The sequence below is a fragment of the Ranitomeya imitator genome, chromosome 2, assembly GCF_032444005.1.
Source record: "Ranitomeya imitator isolate aRanImi1 chromosome 2, aRanImi1.pri, whole genome shotgun sequence".
Lineage (NCBI taxonomy): Eukaryota > Metazoa > Chordata > Amphibia > Anura > Dendrobatidae > Ranitomeya > Ranitomeya imitator.
In genome coordinates, this window is record NC_091283.1 from 802104738 (window position 1) to 802127548 (window position 22811).

At 50.5% G+C, this 22811-nt stretch overlaps 1 protein-coding gene across 1 annotated transcript in view; it reads right to left on the minus strand.

The window, feature by feature from the left end:
* LOC138665858 (alpha-tectorin-like) overlaps window positions 1-21330 on the minus strand; it is a 58645-nt gene extending 37315 nt beyond the window's left edge. The window contains exon 1 of the mRNA XM_069753761.1: window positions 21169-21330. The gene's annotated coding sequence lies outside the window, so the exon portion shown is untranslated. The remainder of the gene's footprint in view (window positions 1-21168) is intronic.
* Between the last annotated feature and the right edge of the window lie 1481 nt (window positions 21331-22811).

Genomic DNA, 22811 nt, shown 5'->3' on the forward strand with positions numbered 1-22811 from the left:
GAAGTGCTGTCTGCACAGTCAACAGTCCCTCCTCTGTTATTGGTGTTCAGTAACGTCAGCTGATCCCCAGCTGTGTGTGCGGCTATACCTCCAATCTGCTCCTCCTGCTGTCCCTGGGCTCTAACACCGCCAGTTGGTGCCTGGAAGTGCTGTCTGCACAGTCAACAGTCCCTCCTCTGTTATTGGGGTTCAGTAACGTCAGCTGATCCCCAGCTGTGTGTGCGGCAATACCTCCAATCTGCTCCTCCTGCTGTCCCTGGGCTCTAACACCGCCAGTTGGTGCCTGGAAGTGCTGTCTGCACAGTCAACAGTCCCTCCTCTGTTATTGGGGTTCAGTAACGTCAGCTGATCCCCAGCTGTGTGTGCGGCAATACCTCCAATCTGCTCCTCCTGCTGTCCCTGGGCTCTAACACCGCCAGTTGGTGCCTGGAAGTGCTGTCTGCACAGTCAACAGTCCCTCCTCTGTTATTGGGGGTCAGTAACGTCAGCTGATCCCCAGCTGTGTGTGCGGCAATACCTCCAATCTGCTCCTCCTGCTGTCCCTGGGCTCTAACACCGCCAGTTGATGCCTGGAAGTGCTGTCTGCACAGTCAACAGTCGCTCCTCTGTTATTGGGGTTCAGTAACGTCAGCTGATCCCCAGCTGTGTATCCGGCAACGTGTCATGCGACCACCACGCTGGCACAACTAAAATGTAAGGGGACCTGTCCCCCCCCCCCTAGGCGTTTGTTACTGAAAGAGCCACCTTGTGCAGCACTAATATTGCACAAGGAAAAGGTCGCTCTTGAAATTAGGCTCCTTGGAAACGCTGAACTACACACTCATGTAAGGTGTCCCCTCACACCGTCCAATCATCTCGGAGGTGGGACTTTCCTTTGTAATGTGACGCAGCACAGCTGTCATTCCTACCCCCTTGGCTCCGTGCGCCGCCTCCTTAGCGTTGTTTGATTCCGTCATGGAGCCTGCGCTGTTATGTTATCCCTTGGCCATGCACAGTTTGCGCTGCCCGTCCTCTGACATCATTTGTTGTCGTCCTGGCTGCGCCTGTGCGTCCACGCTGCCCGAAATCCCACCTCGCAGTGTCGTCTAATGTGATCCCACAGTGGGCCTGGTATCCATGGCCATGCGCAGTGCATATACTAGCCTCTCACTCCCCTTCTTCACGCTTCTTCAGACTAGGCGGCGTCAGCTGATCCCTAATAGCATGCCACGGCCGTGACGCCGCACAGTCTGAAGAAGCAGGAAGGAGGGAAGTGAGAGGCGATGATATGCACTGCGCATGCCCATGGATCCCAGGCCCGCAGTGGGATTACATTAGATGACACTGCGAGGTTGGATCTCGGGCAGCTTGGACGCACAGGCACTGCCAGCCTGACACCTAAATGATGTCAGAAGACGGGCACCGCTAACTGTGCATGGCCAAGGGATAACATTACAGAGCGGGCTCCGTGACAGAACCAAACAACGTTGAGGAGGTGGCGCATGGCACCAAGGGGGTTGGAATGACGGCTGTGCCGTGTCACATTACAAAGGTAAGTCCCACTTCCGGGACAGTTTAACGGTGTGAGGGGACACATTGTATGAGTGTGTACTTCAGCGTATGCAAGGAGCATAATTTTAGGAGCCACCATTTTCCAAGTGCAGTATTACTGCTGTACAAGATGGCTCTTTCAGCAACAAATGCCTGGGGGGGGGGGTTAAAGGTTCCCTTTCAACTTGCTCCACTGCAGGCTTCGGCCTACACTCTGCTCCTCTTTGATTCCCTGGGTTTCAACACTGTCAGTTGCCACCTGGAAGTGTTGTCTACACAGAAAAAACACTCGCTGATGTGTCAGTGGGGTTCAGCACCGCCAGCTGTTCCCCTGCTGTGTAGTCGGCAACGTGTCCAGCACAAGCCACGCTGGCACAACAGAACAAAGGCTGCCACCAGTGTAGGCTTCGGCCTACACTCTGCTCCTCCTGCTGACCAAAAAAAAAGGGAAGAAGCCAGCACTGCTTATGGTCAGAACGCAATAACTGAAGTGCAATTGCACATAAATTCTAACTGTATTTCAAATATGAGACATTTAGCAAACAATTGATCAATTCTTTGAGCTACCCCGCCACTTCACGGCAATCTCATAATGGGGCAGTCCTAATCTTCGTATTTTATTTACGTTGTGCCATTATGGCTTCCTGAATGTATAAAAAAAAAAAAAAAAAAAAAGGACCACATTAAATGCGAACTGTACCTGGAGCATTTTCAGAATCACTCCCTTGGTGCCAGGAAAGGCAAGCGCAGGTAAAGGCCGATCAGGTCCAGTGCGGACATTTCAGATCTGGCTTCCACACTGCCAAACCCGCACCAAAGATGAAGGGTGAGGCAGGCTGAGACACAGGTGCACAATTAACTTGAGCCTGAGGCAGGGCAGGGCTGCTGTGTGTCATCTTTGGTGCGGGTTTGGCAGTGTGGAAGATTAGGACTGCCCCATTATGAGATTGCCGTGAAGTGGCGGGGTAGCTCAAAGAATTGATCAATTGTTTGCTAAATGTCTCATATTTGAAATACAGTTAGAATTTATGTGCAATTGCACTTCAGTTATTGCGTTCTGACCATAAGCAGTGCTGGCTTCTTCCCTTTTTTTTTGCTTTGCATTGGTATGTGGCTGACCACCACTGTTGCCGTGCACGCTGGGTTATGTGCGCCATTCTTTCTGTGTTCACTGTGATTGATAGGCTGCTGTGCACACACACAGCAGCCCTGCCCCGCCTCAGGCTCAAGTTAATTGAGCACCTGTGTCTCAGCCTGTCTCACCCTTCATCTTTGGTGCGGGTTTGGCAGTGTGGAAGCCAGATCTGAAATGTCCGCACTGGACCTGATCGGCCTTTACCTGCGCTTGCCTTTCCTGGCACCAAGGGAGTGATTCTGAAAATGCTCCAGGTACAGTTCGCATTTAATGTGGTCCTTTTTTTTTTTTTATACATTCAGGAAGCCATAATGGCACAACGTAAATAAAATACGAAGATTAGGACTGCCCCATTATGAGATTGCCGTGAAGTGGCGGGGTAGCTCAAAGAATTGATCAATTGTTTGCTAAATGTCTCATATTTGAAATACAGTTAGAATTTATGTGCAATTGCACTTCAGTTATTGCGTTCTGACCATAAGCAGTGCTGGCTTCTTCCCTTTTTTTTTTGCTTTGCATTGGTATGTGGCTGACCACCACTGTTGCCGCGCACGCTGGGTTATGTGCGCCATTCTTTCTGTGTTCACTGTGATTGATAGGCTGCTGTGCACACACACAGCAGCCCTGCCCCGCCTCAGGCTCAAGTTAATTGTGCACCTGTGTCTCAGCCTATCTCACCCTTCATCTTTGGTGCGGGTTTGGCAGTGTGGAAGCCAGATCTGAAATGTCCGCACTGGACCTGATCGGCCTTTACCTGCGCTTGCCTTTCCTGGCACCAAGGGAGTGATTCTGAAAATGCTCCAGGTACAGTTCGCATTTAATGTGGTCCTTTTTTTTTTTTTATACATTCAGGAAGCCATAATGGCACAACGTAAATAAAATACGAAGATTAGGACTGCCCCATTATGAGATTGCCGTGAAGTGGCGGGGTAGCTCAAAGAATTGATCAATTGTTTGCTAAATGTCTCATATTTGAAATACAGTTAGAATTTATGTGCAATTGCACTTCAGTTATTGCGTTCTGACCATAAGCAGTGCTGGCTTCTTCCCTTTTTTTTTTGCTTTGCATTGGTATGTGGCTGACCACCACTGTTGCCGCGCACGCTGGGTTATGTGCGCCATTCTTTCTGTGTTCACTGTGATTGATAGGCTGCTGTGCACACACACAGCAGCCCTGCCCCGCCTCAGGCTCAAGTTAATTGTGCACCTGTGTCTCAGCCTGTATCACCCTTCATCTTTGGTGCGGGTTTGGCAGTGTGGAAGCCAGATCTGAAATGTCCGCACTGGACCTGATCGGCCTTTACCTGCGCTTGCCTTTCCTGGCACCAAGGGAGTGATTCTGAAAATGCTCCAGGTACAGTTCGCATTTAATGTGGTCCTTTTTTTTTTTTTTATACATTCAGGAAGCCATAATGGCACAACGTAAATAAAATACGAAGATTAGGACTGCCCCATTATGAGATTGCCGTGAAGTGGCGGGGTAGCTCAAAGAATTGATCAATTGTTTGCTAAATGTCTCATATTTGAAATACAGTTAGAATTTATGTGCAATTGCACTTCAGTTATTGCGTTCTGACCATAAGCAGTGCTGGCTTCTTACCTTTTTTTTTTCCTCCTGCTGACCCTGGGCTCTAACACCGCCAGTTTTTGCCCGGACGTGCTAGTTGCACAGAGAAAAACACCCGCCAATGTGTTAGTGGGGTTCAGCACCGCCAGCTGTTCCCCTGCTGTGTAGCTGGCAACGTGTCCTGCAAACGCCATGCAGGCACCTGAACTGAAATTAAAGGGACCCTGGCCCCCCCCAGGTGTTTCTATGTATAACAGCCACCTTGTACAGCAGTAATGCTGCATTTGTACAAGGTGGCTGACGTTTTCTCCTTGCCCACGTGGAACTCAACACGTACAAAATGTGTCTCATTAGAGTCCATTACACTGCCCCTGAGGTGAGACTTTCCTTACTAATGATACGCAGCACCCCCCTTGGTAGCGCTGCCCGTCTTCTGACATCATTGGTTGGCTGGCTGTGCCTGTGCGTCTGCCCTGCCCGACACAACCCCCCTCGTTGTCTCATGTATTTTGACTGCGAGGGTGTGATTGATGGGCATGTGCAGTGCATATGTTCGCCTGTCTTAACTCATCTCCTTCCGCCTTCTTCAGACTGTGCGGCCTCATGGCCGTGGCAGGCGATAAGGGCTCAGATGAGGCCGCCCAGTCTGAAGCAGGTGTAAGGACATGAGTGAGCGGCGAACATATTTACTGCACAAGGCCAGGAATCCCAGACCCGCAGTGTGACTTTTAGAAATCACACTGTGGGTCTGGGATTCATGGCCATCGCTAACCGCACCGGCCAACATGAAATGAGGTCAGAAGACGGGCAGCGCTCACAGGGTATTGCCAAGGGATAACACAAGAGCGCAAACTCCTGTACAGCAAATAACAACGTTCAGGAGGATGCGCACAGCACCTAGTTGTACATTTTGACACCTGTGTGTTATGCTAGGCAATTCAGGAACACAATGTGCATAGCGATCAGAGCCACACAGTGATCTGACAACAACCCAAAATAACAGAACGAGCTCTGAGACGTGGGAACTCTGTAGACCGCAATTCCTAATCCTCTCCAAACACAACTAGAGGCAGCCGTGGATTGCGCCTAAAGCTCCCTATGCAACTCAACACAGCCTGAGAAACTAACTAGCCTGAAGATAGAAAAATAAGCCTACCTTGCCTCAGAGAAATACCCCAAAGGAAAAGGCAGCCCCCCACATATAATGACTGTGAGTAAGATGAAAAGACAAACGTAGAGATGAAATAGATTCAGCAAAGTGAGGCCCGATATTCTAGACAGAACGAGGATAGGAAAGATAACTTTGCGGTCTACACAAAACCCTAAAGAAAACCACGCAAAGGGGGCAAAAAGACCCTCCGTACCGAACTAACGGCACGGAGGTACACCCCTTGCGTCCCAGAGCTTCCAGCAAAACAAATAGACAAGCTGGACAGAAAAAATAGCAACAAATAGCAAAGAAACACTTAGCTATGCAGAGCAGCAGGCCACAGGAATGATCCAGAGAAACACAAGTCCAACACTGGAACATTGACAGGAAGCATGAATCAAAGCATTAGGTGGAGTTAAGTAGAGAAGCAGCTAACGACCTCACCAGATCACCTGAGGGAGGAAACTCAGAAGCTGCAGTACCACTTTCCTCCACAAACGGAAGCTCCCAGAGAGAATCAGCCGAAGTACCACTTGTGACCACAGGAGTGAACTCTGCCACAGAATTCACAACAGTACCCCCCCCTTGAGGAGGGGTCACCGAACCCCCACCAGAGCCCCCAGGCCGACCAGGATGAGCCACATGAAAGGCACGAACAAGATCGGGAGCATGGACATCAGAGGCAAAAACCCAGGAATTATCTTCCTGAGCATAACCCTTCCATTTAACCAGATACTGGAGTTTCCGTCTTGAAACACGAGAATCCAAAATCTTCTCCACAATATACTCCAACTCCCCCTCCACCAAAACCGGGGCAGGAGGATCAACAGATGGAACCATAGGTGCCACGTATCTCCGCAACAATGACCTATGGAATACGTTATGTATGGAAAAAGAATCTGGGAGGGTCAGACGAAAAGACACAGGATTAAGAACCTCAGAAATCCTATACGGACCAATAAAACGAGGTTTAAACTTAGGAGAGGAAACCTTCATAGGAATATGACGAGAAGATAACCAAACCAGATCCCCAACACGAAGTCGGGGACCCACACGGCGTCTGCGATTAGCGAAAAGTTGAGCCTTCTCCTGGGACAAGGTCAAATTGTCCACTACCTGAGTCCAAATCTGCTGCAACCTGTCCACCACAGTATCCACACCAGGACAGTCCGAAGACTCAACCTGTCCTGAAGAGAAACGAGGATGGAACCCAGAATTGCAGAAAAACGGTGAAACCAGGGTAGCCGAGCTGGCCCGATTATTAAGGGCGAACTCAGCCAAAGGCAAAAAGGACACCCAGTCATCCTGATCAGCAGAAACAAAGCATCTCAGATAAGTTTCCAAGGTCTGATTAGTTCGTTCGGTCTGGCCATTAGTCTGAGGGTGGAAAGCCGAGGAAAAAGACAAGTCAATGCCCATCCTACCACAAAAGGCTCGCCAAAACCTCGAAACAAACTGGGAACCTCTGTCAGAAACAATATTCTCTGGAATGCCATGCAAACGAACCACATGCTGGAAGAACAAAGGCACCAAATCAGAGGAGGAAGGCAATTTAGACAAGGGTACCAGATGGACCATCTTAGAAAAGCGATCACAGACCACCCAAATGACTGACATCTTTTGAGAAACGGGAAGGTCAGAAATAAAATCCATAGAGATATGTGTCCAAGGCCTCTTCGGGACCGGCAAGGGCAAAAGCAACCCACTGGCACGAGAACAGCAGGGCTTAGCCCGAGCACAAATCCCACAGGACTGCACAAAAGTACGCACATCCCGCGACAGAGACGGCCACCAAAAGGATCTAGCCACTAACTCTCTGGTACCAAAGATTCCAGGATGACCAGCCAACACCGAACAATGAAGTTCAGAGATAACTCTATTCGTCCACCTATCAGGGACAAACAGTTTCTCCGCTGGGCAACGATCAGGTTTATTAGCCTGAAATTTTTGCAGCACCCGCCGCAAATCAGGGGAGATGGCAGACACAATTACTCCTTCCTTGAGGATACCCGCCGGCCCAGATAAACCCGGAGAGTCGGGCACAAAACTCCTAGACAGAGCATCCGCCTTCACATTTTTAGAGCCCGGAAGGTACGAAATCACAAAGTCAAAACGGGCAAAAAACAATGACCAACGAGCTTGTCTAGGATTCAAGCGCTTGGCAGACTCGAGATAAGTCAAGTTCTTATGATCAGTCAATACCACCACGCGATGCTTAGCTCCTTCAAGCTAATGACGCCACTCCTCGAATGCCCACTTCATGGCCAGCAACTCTCGGTTGCCCACATCATAATTTCGCTCAGCAGGCGAAAACTTCCTGGAAAAGAAAGCGCATGGTTTCATCACTGAGCAATCAGAACCTCTCTGCGACAAAACAGTCCCTGCTCCAATCTCAGAAGCATCATTCTCGACCTGGAACGGAAGAGAAACATCTGGTTGACACAACACAGGGGCAGAAGAAAAACGACGCTTCAACTCTTGAAAAGCTTCCACAGCAGCAGAAGACCAATTGACCAAATCAGCACCCTTCTTGGTCAAATCGGACAATGGTTTAGCAATACTAGAGAAATTGCAGATGAAGCGACGATAAAAATTAGCAAAGCCCAGGAACTTTTGCAGACTTTTCAGAGATGTCGGCTGAGTCCAAACATGGATGGCCTGGACCTTAACAGGATCCATCTCGATAATAGAAGGGGAAAAGATGAACCCCAAAAATGAAACCTTCTGCACACCAAAGAGACACTTTGATCCCTTCACAAACAAAGAATTAGCACGCAGGACCTGAAAAACCGTTCTGACCTGCTTCACATGAGACTCCCAATCATCCGAGAAGATCAAAATGTCATCCAAGTACACAATCAGGAATTTATCCAGGTACTCTCAGAAGATGTCATGCATAAAGGACTGAAACACTGATGGAGCATTGGCAAGTCCGAACGGCATCACTAGATACTCAAAATGACCCTCGGGCGTATTAAATGCAGTTTTCCATTCATCGCCTTGCTTAATTCGCACCAGATTATACGCACCACGAAGATCTATCTTTGTGAACCAACTAGCCCCCTTAATCCGAGCAAACAGGTCAGATAACAATGGCAAGGGGTACTGAAATTTAACCGTGATGTTATTAAGAAGGCGGTAATCTATACAAGGTCTCAGCGAACCATCCTTCTTGGCTACAAAAAAGAACCCTGCTCCTAATGGCGACGATGACGGGCGAATATGCCCCTTCTCCAGGGATTCCTTCACATAACTGCGCATAGCGGTGTGCTCAGGTACGGATAAATTAAACAATCGACCTTTTGGGAATTTACTACCAGGAATCAAATTGATAGCACAATCACAATCCCTATGCGGAGGTAGGGTATCAGACTTGGGCTCATCAAATACATCCCGGTAATCAGACAAGAACTCTGGGACCTCAGAAGGGGTGGATGACGAAATTGACAGAAATGGAACATCACCATGTACCCCCTGACAACCCCAGCTGGACACCGACATGGATTTCCAATCTAATACTGGATTATGGACTTGTAGCCATGGCAACCCCAACACGACCACATCATGCAGATTATGCAACACCAGAAAGCGAATATCCTCCTGATGTGCAGGAGCCATGCACATGGTCAGCTGGGTCCAGTACTGAGGCTTATTCTTGGCCAAAGGTGTAGCATCAATTCCTCTTAATGGAATAGGACACTGCAAGGGCTCCAAGAAAAACCCACAACGCTTAGCGTAATCCAAGTCCATCAAATTCAGGGCAGCGCCCGAATCCACAAACGCCATGACAGAATATGATGACAAAGAGCATATCAAGGTAACGGACAGAAGAAATTTTGACTGTACAGTACCAATGGTAGCAAACCTAGCGAACCGTTTAGAGCGCTTAGGACAATCAGAAATGGCATGAGTGGAATCACCACAGTAGAAACACAGACCATTCAGACGTCTGTGTTCATGCCGTTCAACTCTGGACAAAGTCCTATCGCACTGCATAGGATTCGGTTTAATCTCAGGTAATCCCGCCAAATGGTGCACAGCTTTACGCTCACGCAAGCGTCGACCGATCTGAATGGCCAAAGACATAGATTCATTCAGACCATCAGGCATAGGAAATCCCACCATGACATCTTTAAGGGCTTCAGAGAGACCCTTTCTGAAAATCGCTGCGAGCGCAGCTTCATTCCATTGAGTGAGTACAGACCACTTATCCATGTCCACACCTGTGTCCTGAACCACCCAAATGTCTAGGGGAAAAAAAAGACAAAACACAGTGCAAAGGAAAAAAAATGGTCTCAGAACTTCTTTTTTCCCTCTAATGAGAAACATTAGTACTTTTGGCTTCCTGTACTGTTATGCTAGGCAATTCAGGAACACAATGTGCATAGCGATCAGAGCACACACAGTGATCTGACAACAACCCAAAATAACAGAACGAGCCCTGAGATGTGGGAACTCTGTAGACCGCAATTCCTAATCCTCGCCAAACACAACTAGAGGCAGCCGTGGATTGCGCCTAAAGCTCCCTATGCAACTCGGCACAGCCTGAGAAACTAACTAGCCTGAAGATAGAAAAATAAGCCTACCTTGCCTCAGAGAAATACCCCAAAGGAAAAGGCAGCCCCCCACATATAATGACTGTGAGTAAGATGAAAAGACAAACGTAGAGATGAAATAGATTCAGCAAAGTGAGGCCCGATATTCTAGACAGAACGAGGATAGGAAAGATAACTTCGCGGTCTACACAAAACCCTAAAGAAAACCACGCAAAGGGGGCAAAAAGACCCTCCGTACCGAACTAACGGCACGGAGGTACACCCCTTGCGTCCCAGAGCTTCCAGCAAAACAAATAGACAAGCTGGACAGAAAAAATAGCAACAAATAGCAAAGAAGCACTTATCTATGCAGAGCAGCAGGCCACAGGAATGATCCAGAGAAACACAAGTCCAACACTGGAACATTGACAGGAAGCATGAATCAAAGCATTAGGTGGAGTTAAGTAGAGAAGCAGCTAACGACCTCACCAGATCACCTGAGGGAGGAAACTCAGAAGCTGCAGTACCACTTTCCTCCACAAACGGAAGCTCCCAGAGAGAATCAGCCGAAGTACCACTTGTGACCACAGGAGTGAACTCTGCCACAGAATTCACAACACCTGTGCTGCGTCTCCTTAAAAAGAAAAGTCACTCACGACTCCACAACAGTTTGACTGTATACTGGGCTAAATTGTGTACGTGTTTCATTCAGCGTGTGCAAGTTGAAAAATTCATAGAGCAACCATTGACTTGTGCAGCATTAATGCTGCACAAGTTGTGGCTCTTATACTTTGTAACACCTGAGGGGGGGGTTAAAGGTGACCTTTGAAATTGGTTCAACTAGGCTTCGGCCTAAACTCTGCTCCTCTCCTCCTCCTGCTGACCCTGGGCTCTAACACCGCCAGTTTGAGCCCCGAAGTGCTAGTTGCACAGAGAAAAACACCCGCCAATGTGTTAGTGGGGTTCAGCACCGCCAGCTGTTCCCCTGCTGTGTAGCCGGCATCATGTCCAGCACAAGCCACGCTGGCACAACAGATCAAAAGCTGCCACCAGTGCAGGCTTCGGCCTACACTCTGCTCCTCTCCTCCTCCTGCTGACCCTGGGCTCTAACACCGCCAGTTGGGGCCCGGATGTGCTAGCTGCACAGAGAAAAACACCAGCCAATGTGTTAGTGGGGTTCAGCACCACCAGCTGTTCCCCTGCTGTGTAGCCGGCAACATGACCTGCAAATGCCACGCAGGCACCTGAACTGAAATTAAAGGGACCCTGGCCCCCCCCCAGGTGTTTCTATGTATAACAGCCACCTTGTACAGCAGTAATGCTCCATTTGTACAAGGTGGCTGACTTTTTCTCCTTGCCCACGTGGAACTCAACACGTACAAAATGTGTCTCATTAGAGTCCATTACACTGCCCCTGAGGTGTGACTTTCCTTACTAATGATATGCAGCACCCCCCCTTGGTAGCGCTGCCCGTGTTCTGACATCATTGGTTGGCTGGCTGTGCCTGTGCGTCTGCCCTGCCCGACACAACGCCCCTCGTTGTCTGATATATTTGGACTGCGAGGGTGTGATTGATGGGCACAAGCAGTGCATATCTTCGCCTGTCTTCACTCCCCTCCTTCCTCCTTCTTCAAACTGTGCGGCCTCATGGCCTGCGGCATGCGATAAGGGATCAGCTGAGGCCGCCCAGTCTGAAGCAGTAAGGACATGTGTGAGCGGCGAAGATATTTACTGCACAAGGCCACGAATCCCAGCCCCGCACTGTGACTTTATTAAAAGACACTGTGGGTCTGGGATTCATGGCCATCGTTAACCGCACCAGCCAACATGAAATGAGGTCATAAGACAGGTAGCGCTCACAGCGCATGGCCAAGGGCTAACAAGACCGCAGACTCCTGTACAGCAAATAACAACGCTCAGGAGGCTGCGCCCAGCACCAAGGCGTTTTTTTTGTGCACCTGTGCTGCGTCTCCTTTAAATCAAAAATCACGCCTCCAATACAGTCTTACTGTATAATGGGCAAAATTGTGTACGTCTTTCATTCTGCGTGTGCAATGAGCAAAATTCATAGAGCAACCTCTGACTTGTGCAGCATTAGTGCTGCACAAGGTGTGGCTCTTGTACTTTGCAACACCTGAGGGGGGGTTAAAGGTTACCTTTGAAATTGGTTCTACTAGTCTTCGGCCTACACTCTGCTCCTCTCCTCCTCCTCCTGCTGACCATGGGCTCTAACACCACCAGTTGGGGCCCGGACGTGCTAGCTGCACAGAGAAAAACACCCGCCAATGTGTTAGTGGGGTTCAGTACCGCCAGCTGTTCCCCTGCTGTGTAGCCGGCATCGTGTCCAGCACAAGCCACGCTGGCACAACAGACCAAAAGCTGCCACCAGTGCAGGCTTCGGCCTACACTCTGCTCCTCTCCTCCTCCTGCTGACCCTGGGCTCTAACACCACCAGTTGGGGCCCGGACGTGCTAGCTGCACAGAGAAAAACACCCGCCAATGTGTTAGTGGGGTTCAGTACCGCCAGCTGTTCCCCTGCTGTGTAGCCGGCAACGTGACCTGCAAACGCCATGCAGGCACCTGAACTGAAATTAAAGGGACCCTGACCCCCACCCCCAGGTGTTTCTATGTATAACAGCCACCTTGTACAGCAGTACTGCTGCATTTGTACAAGGTGGCTGACTTTTTCTCCTTGCCCACGTGGAACTCAACACGTACAAAATGTGTCTCAATAGAGTCCATTACACTGCCCCTGAGGTGTGACTTTCCTTACTAATGATACGCAGCACCCCCCTTGGTAGCGCTGCCCGTGTTCTGACATCATTGGTTGGCTGGCTGTGCCTGTGCGTCCGCCCTGCCCGACACAACGCCCCTCGTTGTCTCATTTATTTTGACAGCGAGGGTGTGCTTGATGGGCACAAGCAGTGCATATATTCGCCTGTCTTCATTCCCCTCCTTCCGCCTTCTTCAGACTGTGCGGCCTCATGGCCGCGGCATGCGATAAGGGATCAGCTGAGGCCGCCCAGTCTGAGGCAGGTGTAAGGACATGAGTGAGCGGCGAACATATTTACTGCACAAGGCCAGGAATCCCAGACCCGCAGTGTGAATTTTAGAAATCACACTGTGGGTCTGGGATTGATGGCCATCGCTAACCGCACCGGCCAACATGAAATGAGGTCAGAAGACGGGTAGCGCTCACAGGGCATTGCCAAGGGATAACACAAGAGCGCAGACTCCTGTACAGCAAATAACAACGCTCAGGAGGATGCGCCCAGCACCAAGGCGTTATTTTTGGACACCTGTGCCGCGTCTCCTTAAAAAGACAAGTCATGCCTCCAATACAGTTCTACTGTACAATGGGCAAAATTGTGTACGTCTTTCATTCTGCGTGTGCAATGAGCAAAATGTAAAGAGCAACCTTTCACTTGTGTAGCATTACTGTTGCACAAGATGTGGCTCTTCTAAATTGTAACACCTAAGGGGGGGTTAAAGGTGACCTTTGAAATTGGTTCAACTAGGCTTCGGCCTAAACTCTGCTCCTCTCCTCCTCCTGCTGACCCTGGGCTCTAACACCGCCAGTTTGAGCCCCGAAGTGCTAGCACAAGCCACGCTGGCACAACAGACCAAAAGCTGCCACCAGTGCAGGCTTCGGCCTACACTCTGCTCCTCTCCTCCTCCTGCTGACCCTGGGCTCTAACACCGCCAGTTGGGGCCCGGACGTGCTAGCTGCACAGAGAAAAACACCCGCCAATGTGTTAGTGGGGTTCAGTACCGCCAGCTGTTCCCCTGCTGTGTAGCCGGCAACATGACCTGCAAATGCCACGCAGGCACCTGAACTGAAATTAAAGGGACCCTGGCCCCCCCCCCAGGTGTTTCTATGTATAACAGCCACCTTGTACAGCAGTAATGCTCCATTTGTACAAGGTGGCTGACTTTTTCTCCTTGCCCACGTGGAACTCAACACGTACAAAATGTGTCTCATTAGAGTCCATTACACTGCCCCTGAGGTGTGACTTTCCTTACTAATGATATGCAGCACCCCCCCTTGGTAGCGCTGCCCGTGTTCTGACATCATTGGTTGGCTGGCTGTGCCTGTGCGTCTGCCCTGCCCGACACAACGCCCCTCGTTGTCTGATATATTTGGACTGCGAGGGTGTGATTGATGGGCACAAGCAGTGCATATCTTCGCCTGTCTTCACTCCCCTCCTTCCTCCTTCTTCAAACTGTGCGGCCTCATGGCCTGCGGCATGCGATAAGGGATCAGCTGAGGCCGCCCAGTCTGAAGCAGTAAGGACATGTGTGAGCGGCGAAGATATTTACTGCACAAGGCCACGAATCCCAGCCCCGCACTGTGACTTTATTAAAAGACACTGTGGGTCTGGGATTCATGGCCATCGTTAACCGCACCAGCCAACATGAAATGAGGTCATAAGACAGGTAGCGCTCACAGCGCATGGCCAAGGGCTAACAAGACCGCAGACTCCTGTACAGCAAATAACAACGCTCAGGAGGCTGCGCCCAGCACCAAGGCGTTTTTTTTGTGCACCTGTGCTGCGTCTCCTTTAAATCAAAAATCACGCCTCCAATACAGTCTTACTGTATAATGGGCAAAATTGTGTACGTCTTTCATTCTGCGTGTGCAATGAGCAAAATTCATAGAGCAACCTCTGACTTGTGCAGCATTAGTGCTGCACAAGGTGTGGCTCTTGTACTTTGCAACACCTGAGGGGGGGTTAAAGGTTACCTTTGAAATTGGTTCTACTAGTCTTCGGCCTACACTCTGCTCCTCTCCTCCTCCTCCTGCTGACCATGGGCTCTAACACCACCAGTTGGGGCCCGGACGTGCTAGCTGCACAGAGAAAAACACCCGCCAATGTGTTAGTGGGGTTCAGTACCGCCAGCTGTTCCCCTGCTGTGTAGCCGGCATCGTGTCCAGCACAAGCCACGCTGGCACAACAGACCAAAAGCTGCCACCAGTGCAGGCTTCGGCCTACACTCTGCTCCTCTCCTCCTCCTGCTGACCCTGGGCTCTAACACCACCAGTTGGGGCCCGGACGTGCTAGCTGCACAGAGAAAAACACCCGCCAATGTGTTAGTGGGGTTCAGTACCGCCAGCTGTTCCCCTGCTGTGTAGCCGGCAACGTGACCTGCAAACGCCATGCAGGCACCTGAACTGAAATTAAAGGGACCCTGACCCCCACCCCCAGGTGTTTCTATGTATAACAGCCACCTTGTACAGCAGTACTGCTGCATTTGTACAAGGTGGCTGACTTTTTCTCCTTGCCCACGTGGAACTCAACACGTACAAAATGTGTCTCAATAGAGTCCATTACACTGCCCCTGAGGTGTGACTTTCCTTACTAATGATACGCAGCACCCCCCTTGGTAGCGCTGCCCGTGTTCTGACATCATTGGTTGGCTGGCTGTGCCTGTGCGTCCGCCCTGCCCGACACAACGCCCCTCGTTGTCTCATTTATTTTGACAGCGAGGGTGTGCTTGATGGGCACAAGCAGTGCATATATTCGCCTGTCTTCATTCCCCTCCTTCCGCCTTCTTCAGACTGTGCGGCCTCATGGCCGCGGCATGCGATAAGGGATCAGCTGAGGCCGCCCAGTCTGAGGCAGGTGTAAGGACATGAGTGAGCGGCGAACATATTTACTGCACAAGGCCAGGAATCCCAGACCCGCAGTGTGAATTTTAGAAATCACACTGTGGGTCTGGGATTGATGGCCATCGCTAACCGCACCGGCCAACATGAAATGAGGTCAGAAGACGGGTAGCGCTCACAGGGCATTGCCAAGGGATAACACAAGAGCGCAGACTCCTGTACAGCAAATAACAACGCTCAGGAGGATGCGCCCAGCACCAAGGCGTTATTTTTGGACACCTGTGCCGCGTCTCCTTAAAAAGACAAGTCATGCCTCCAATACAGTTCTACTGTACAATGGGCAAAATTGTGTACGTCTTTCATTCTGCGTGTGCAATGAGCAAAATGTAAAGAGCAACCTTTCACTTGTGTAGCATTACTGTTGCACAAGATGTGGCTCTTCTAAATTGTAACACCTAAGGGGGGGTTAAAGGTGACCTTTGAAATTGGTTCAACTAGGCTTCGGCCTAAACTCTGCTCCTCTCCTCCTCCTGCTGACCCTGGGCTCTAACACCGCCAGTTTGAGCCCCGAAGTGCTAGCACAAGCCACGCTGGCACAACAGACCAAAAGCTGCCACCAGTGCAGGCTTCGGCCTACACTCTGCTCCTCTCCTCCTCCTGCTGACCCTGGGCTCTAACACTGCCAGTTGGGGCCCGGATGTGCTAGCTGCACAGAGAAAAACACCAGCCAATGTGTTAGTGGGGTTCAGCACCACCAGCTGTTCCCCTGCTGTGTATCCAGCAACGTGACCTGCAAACGCCACGCAGGCACCTGAACTGAAATTAAAGGGACCCTGGCCCCCCCCCCCCCCAGGTGTTTCTATGTATAACAGCCACCTTGTACAGCAGTAATGCTGCATTTGTACAAGGTGGCTGACTTTTTCTCCTTGCCCACGTGGAACTCAACACGTACAAAATGTGTCTCATTAGAGTCCATTACACTGCCCCTGAGGTGTGACTTTCCTTACTAATGATACGCAGCACCCCCCTTGGTAGCGCAGCCCGTCTTCTGACATCATTGGTTGGCTGGCTGTGCCTGTGCGTCCGACCTGCCCAAAACAACGCCCCTCGTTGTCTCATTTCGTTTGACAGCGAGGGTGTGCTTGATGGGCACTAGCAGTGCATATCTTCGCCTGTCTTCACTCCCCTCCTTCCGCCTTCTTCAGACTGTGCGGCCTCATGGCCGCGGCATGCGATAAGGGATCAGTTGAGGCCGCCCAGTCTGAGGCAGGTGTAAGGACATGAGTGAGCGGCGAACATATTTACTGCACAAGGCCAGGAATCCCAGACCCGCAGTCTGAATTTTAGAAATCACACTGGGGGTCTGGGATTCATGGCCATCGCTAACCGCACCGGCCAACATGAAATGAGGTCAGAAGACGGGCAGCGCTCACAGGGCATTGCCAAGGGATAACACAAGAGCGCAGACTCCTGTACAGCAAATAACAACAATGGGCAAAATTGTGTACATCTTTCATTCTGCGTGTGCAATGAGCAAAATTTAAAGAGCAACCTATCACTTATGGAGCATTACTGCTGCACAAGGTGTGGCTCTTCTACATTGTAACACTTGAGGGTGGGTTAAAGATTACCTTTGAAATTGGTTCAATTAGGCTGCGGCCTACACTCTGCTCCTCTCCTCCTACTGCTGCTGACCCTGGGCTCTAACACCGCCAGTTTTTGCCCGGAAGTGCTAGCTGCACAGATAAAAACACCAGCCAATGTGTCAGTGGGGTTCAGCAACGCCAGCTCTTCCCCCGCTGTGTAGCCGGCAACGTGTCCTGCAAACGCAAAGCAGACACAAAGCTGCCTCCAGTGCAGGATTCGGCCTACACTCTGCTCCCCCTGCTTACCCTTTGCTCCAACACCGCTAGTTGGGGCTCTAGGAAGACAATCTTGAATAGGCAACGCATCCGGGTTCCAGCACCGTCAGCTGGTTCTCGGTGCCATTGGCTCTTGCACGCTGGGACGACGCATCCGGGTTCCAGCACCGCCAGCTGGTTCCCGGCAGTGTTTTTGTCACGGGTACTCCCTCGTGCCCAGCCTGGTACCAGCACCGTCAGCTGTTTCCGGGTCCTGTCAAACTCACTGAGACACCTATGCGTTGCCCCGTCGTGTTGCGGTCGGGTTAGCCAACTCCAGGGTGCCTCCAGTTTAGGAGCTTCCTATGTGGGCTGCGTGAATTGGTAGTCAAGGCTGGTTCTGTAGTGCCAGTAGGCCAAGCTCCCGCTGTAGGACTGTTGGGGTTCGGTAACTGCGGCTGCCTCGCGGCCTAGCTGTACTCTCCTCTCCTGTGGACCTTCGGGTCCACCGCCTGGTTCCAGCACCGTCAGCTGGTTCCCGGCAGAGCCTTTGTCTTAGGTGCCTCCTCCTGGGTATCCGAGTTCTGCCAACGCCAGGCGGTCCTCGGTAGTGCTTTTAAGCGCGGGCACCTACAGCTTAGTAACCGGGTTCCAGCACCATCAGCTGGTCCTCGGTGCCACTGGCTCTTGCACACTGGGGCGACGCATCCGGGTTCCAGCACCGCCAGCTGGTTTCCGGCAGTGTTTTTGTCACGGGTACTCCCTCGTGCCCAGCCTGGTTCCAGCACCGTCAGCTGTTTCCGGGTCCTGTCAAACTCACTGAGACACCTATGCGTTGCCCCGTCGTGTTGCGGTCGGGTTAGCCAACTCCAGGGTGCCTCCAGTTTAGGAGCTTCCTATGTGGGCTGCGTGAATTGGTAGTCAAGGCTGGTTCTGTAGTGCCAGTAGGCCAAGCTCCCGCTGTAGGACTGTTGGGGTTCGGTAACTGCGGCTGCCTCGCGGCCTAGCTGTTCTCTCCTCTCCTGTGGACTTTCGGGTCCACCGCCTGGTTCCAGCACCGTCAGCTGGTTCCGGGCAGAGCCTTTGGCTTAGGTGCCTCCTCCTGGGTATCCAAGTTCCGCCAATGCCAGGCGGTCCTTGGTAGTGCTTTTAAGCGCGGGCACCTACAGCTTAGTAACCGGGTTCCAGCACCGTCAGCTGGTCCTCGGTGCCATTGGCTCTTGCACACTGGGGCGACGCATCCGGGTTCCAGCACCACCAGCTGGTTCCCGGCAGTGTTTTTGTCACGGGTACTCCCTCGTGCCCAGCCTGGTTCCAGCACCGTCAGCTGTTTCCGGGTCCTGTCAAACTCACTGAGACACCTATGCGTTGCCCCGTCGTGTTGCGGTCGAGTTAGCCAACTCCAGGGTGCCTCCAGTTTAGGAGCTTCCTATGTGGGCTGCGTGAATTGGTAGTCAAGGCTGGTTCTGTAGTGCCAGTAGGCCAAGCTCCCGCTGTAGGACTGTTGGGGTTCGGTAACTGCGGCTGCCTCGCAGCCTAGCTGTTCTGTCCTGTGGACCTTCGGGTCCACCACCTGGTTCCAGCACCGTCAGCTAGTTCCGGGCAGAGCCTTTGGCTTAGGTGCCTCCTCCTGGGTATCCGAGTTCCGCCAACGCCAGGCGGTCCTTGGTAGTGCTTTTAAGTGCGGGCACCTACAGCTTTTTAACCGGGTTACAGCACCGTCAGCTGTTCCCCAGTCGTGCCATTGGCTCTTGCACAGTTGGCCAACGCATCCGGGTTCCAGTACCGTCAGGTGGTCCTTGGTAGTGCTTTCAGGCACGGGTACCTCCTGCTTAGTAACCGGGTTCCAGTAACGTCAGCTGGTCCTCGGTAGTTCCATTGGCTCTTGGACCTTCGGCTTCCCATCCGGGTTCCAGTACCGTCAGCTGGTTCTCGGCAGTGTCTTTTGCTCTTGTACCTTCTGCTCCCCATCCTGGTTCCAGTAACGTCAGCTTGTTCCGGGCAGAGCCTTTGGCTTAGGTGCCTCCTTCTGGGTATCCGAGTTCCGCCAACGTCAGGCGGTCCTTGGTAGTGCTTTTTAGCACGGGTACCTCCTGCTTAGTAACCGGGTTCCAGTAACGTCAGCTGGTCCTCGGTAGTTCCATTGGCTCTTGGACCTTCGGGTAGCCATCCGAGTTCCAGTTCCATCAGCTGGTTCTCGGCATTTTCTCAGCCTTCTTGTACCTTCTGCTACATTTCCAAGTTGAAGACCCTAAAGACGACGACCCGGAAGACCACCCCTAAGATGACGACGACAACCACTGAGATGACGACGACCCTGGAGATGACGACCCTGAAGACCACCCCGATGACGACGACGACGGCGGAGATGACGACGGCGGAGACGACGACGGCGGAGACGACGACGGCGGAGACGACGACGGCGGAGACGACGACCCTGGAGACAACGACATGGAAGACCGAGAAGCAGAAGAACAAGAGGCTGCAGAACAAAGAGCAGAAGAACATTAAGCATAACACTTAATATCAGAGCAAAAGATATTATCTAAATTATATGCAGAAGAAGACTAAGCAGTGTATGGGGGTGAGTCCGTTCCTCCTCGTGGTGCCCCTGGATAAAGCCTGATGCTGCAGGCCAAACTGAACGCGGACAAATGTAACTTTTGTGACTGGCAGAACGGAAGGTGTAATCTTCAAACTTTTATAGATAACAACTATGGGAATGCCTGTCACAAATGTGAATATGATGAAAAAGTAGAATAGGAAGAATAATAATAGTTGGATAAAATGAATATGAAGAATGTAATAAAAAAAAAATAGATAGAAGATTTAGAAGAAGATGAATAAGGTGAAGAAGTTGATGTCAAAGATGCTGATGATAAGGAAGATGAAAGTGTGGGAAAAGTAAAAAAAAAAAAAAAGGGGAAGGGCGTGGAATAGTGAAACATCAATATTTAAAAAAAATTAAAAAAAATAAATGTCTTTTAAAAAAATATATATATAATGCTATTCTATTTGATTGGGCTACGCCTCTATGACTTTAATGTCTCCACCACCTCCCCAAATACATCCTGCATTATTCTTAGTTGTTTTCCTTCATGTAGAATGAACCTACAAGGAAAGAAAGGGTTTATTTTAATTCCGATATTTTCGTCCCATTGACTTGCATTGGGATCGGGTATCGGTATCGGCGATATCTGATATTTTTTGAATATCGGCCGATCCAATCCGATACCGATACTTTCCGATATCGGAAGGTATCGCTCAACACTACTCGTTACTCGCCCTTGTATCAGTCTACCCCACGAGTATCGAGCATTTCCCAGATTATTCGGCGGTAACTGGTATCTCCACCCAGCATATTTGGTGGACTTTAGAGATCCAATGCAGGGATTGTCTGCCAGGCCATGAAACGCCGCAGCCATCTTTGTTGTGGTCGTGCAGTGATTGGCTTGGCTGCACAGCATCATCCCGAGTATAAGAGACCAGGAGCCGCCCTGCTCATCGGATTCAGCGCGAGTAGGTAGAGCTGCTGCCGAGATAGGGTCAGAATCATCAGCCTTGTCGAATTTTTTTAAAAACTATTTATCAGCCAATCAGTTTGCCATAATTTGCATATTTCACAAAGCCTCCAATTGACTGGAATTACAGTAAATGTGTAATGCTCAAAGAATTCCTAAGACTATAATAAACTCATTTAAAGTTATTTTACAAATTCATAGACTTAGTAAAGTCAGGGACCTAAACTTATATGACTATGGGTAAGGTAAATGGATGATAATATCATCATTTCAGTACGTACATTTGTCTTCTGGAACACACTTATTGCCATATAGGACATAACCTTCATCACATATGCAGGATTCAGTACAGGGAAGAGAGCAGGTGACTGGGGCCCATGGGTTGACACAGGTAGCTGGACAGGCAGGTCCACAATGCTGAAAGTGACTGTTTGGAGGACACTTAGGTGCTGCAACCAATAAAGAATGTAGTTTATAACACAAGTTAAATCTTTCAAAATTATAAAATAATTTACATACTTTTCATTGAACCAATAAACAGTTTCACTACTGACTAATGAATTACTGAAGATAAATGTAGCAATTTAGAAGTTACTAACTGTTAGGGCTAGCGGAACGCACCAAATAATTAGAGAGATGGTATAAGGTATGTTCGCAGCCCGGGGTCCACCGTGCAGAGATGGAACCTGCTGCTGAGTAATGACGGACTATATGGCGGTATAATGTGGACACACACACACGGGTTAACTTCACCCTGTGTGAAGGAAGCAAACTCTGTTGCATCGCAGGGCCGTGGTACCGCACCAAGAGCGCAAGCAAAGGATCTCAGGACTCTATCCCAAGACACAGGATTAGAGTACGTACAGACCACTTACGCTCGACACCTCAACTGGGGTGTCAGAGTAACTGCAAAATAACTTAAATGAACAAGAGTGCGTGCAGTGCCGCTCTGGCGGACGCCACTAACCACCCAGATTTGGGATAGGAAAGCGCTCTAATAGCGCACGGTGCCGCACTGGTGGTCACAGCAATTAGACGCTGTTTCGTGTGTTTATTGCTGATAGCTCAGCAGGGAGCTAGATAGCAGACATCCACCTTACGCGAGCAGTCGAACACAAGGGAGGGGATAATTAATGAACGACTTTCACTCATCAACACACACACGATTTCAAGAATACACTAGCGCATGGCAGAGCGACCATGCAAACCTTTTATAGCGGCAGTGCTACAAGACCTTCCAGATGGACCAATAGGAGCTGCAACAGGACCTGAGCATGTGACCCCCGACCTCCAATGGAAGGTCATCCTGTGAGCATGTTCAGTATGGGAAAAGCAGGACTTAGTCCCAGAAAGACCTGCTCGCTGCTGATCTTTGCTGGCTACAAAGACAGAGCCTGGAAGGGCAGTAGTAACCAGTCATCCAGTATCAGCCTGAGCTAGACGCTGGGACCGACGTTTCCGCTGAGCAGACTCCACTGTGGCTGGAGAAGAATGGGAGACCACAGGGAAGATGGTTAGAGATTCCCCTGTGAAAAGGTGGGAACTCAAAACCTAAAGGTACCGTCTCACAGTTGCACTTTGGTCGCTACGACGGCACGATCCGTGACCCTCCAGCATCGCTCCAATATCGCTCCAGCGTTGTAGACTGCGGTCACACTTTGCAATGCACGACGCTGGAGCGATAACTTCAACACGTATTTGTGATGTAGAAGCTGTTGGTTACTATGCGCACATCGTATACAATATCGTGCACACCTTTGTTACACCATGCGATCATGCCGCCACAGCGGGACACTAGACGACGAAAGAAAGTTTCAAACGATCTGCTACGACGTACGATTCTCAGCGGGGTCCCTGATCGCAGGAGCGTGTCAGACACAGCGAGATCGTAAGTATATCGCTGGAACGTCACAAATCTTGCCGT